The sequence below is a fragment of the Acanthisitta chloris genome, unplaced genomic scaffold, assembly GCF_000695815.1.
Source record: "Acanthisitta chloris isolate BGI_N310 unplaced genomic scaffold, ASM69581v1 scaffold44601, whole genome shotgun sequence".
Taxonomy (NCBI): domain Eukaryota; kingdom Metazoa; phylum Chordata; class Aves; order Passeriformes; family Acanthisittidae; genus Acanthisitta; species Acanthisitta chloris.
Genome location: NW_008655170.1, coordinates 1 through 756, shown reverse-complemented (window position 1 = coordinate 756; position 756 = coordinate 1). Strand labels below are relative to the sequence as shown.

The following is a 756-nucleotide window of genomic DNA, read 5'->3' as shown; positions in this document are numbered from 1 at the left end:
AGAAGGTGTGAGGAGAGTCAGGAAGGTAAATCTAAAGGAGATGTTGGAGATAGTGTGACAGGAAGGTCAGATAAGGATGACCCAGAAGGTGTGAGGAGAGTCAGGATGGTCCCCAAGGAGATGTTGCTGATTGTGTGACCCACCAGGAAGGTCCTCAAGGAGATGATGGAGATAGTGTGACCCACCATGATGGTCCCCATGAGGTTGATGGAGATAGGGATGACCCATCAGCTATGAGGTGACCCTAGTTGACTTGATAACCTCCACCCCCTCCCTGTGTCCCCCCCAGATCTCTTCGAGTACAAATTCATCAACAGTCGCGTGGTGAACAGCACCTTCCTGCACAACAAGGAGGGTTGTCAGTTGGACTTCAGCGACGACAACAACGCCTACATGATCTACTTCGTTAGCTTCTTGGGCACCTTGGCCGTCCTGCCCGGGAACATCGTCTCCGCTCTCCTCATGGACAAGATCGGGCGCCTCCGAATGCTGGGTGGGCACCACCACCCCCTCCTGGGGTGCCAGCAGGGCAAGGGGCACTTGGTTGGGTGATCCTACTGGTGCTTGAGGGATCTTCCAGTTTGAAGCAGGGGTTGGGGGTTTGGAGGTATCTCAAAGGGGTTTTGGGTTTTCGGTCGTTTGGGTGGTTGTTGGGTTGTTCTGGTGGCAGCAATGTCCATCACTCCATGTCTATCACCCCAATGTCCATCACCCCAATGTTCATCATCTCCATGTTCATCACCCCAATGTCCATCA

General features: G+C 53.4%; 1 pseudogene; it reads left to right on the top strand.

Annotated features, from left to right (window-relative positions):
• The first annotated feature begins 273 nt into the window (after positions 1-273).
• On the top strand, positions 274-493 carry LOC103810862 (annotated as a pseudogene).
• The last annotated feature ends 263 nt before the right edge of the window (positions 494-756 follow it).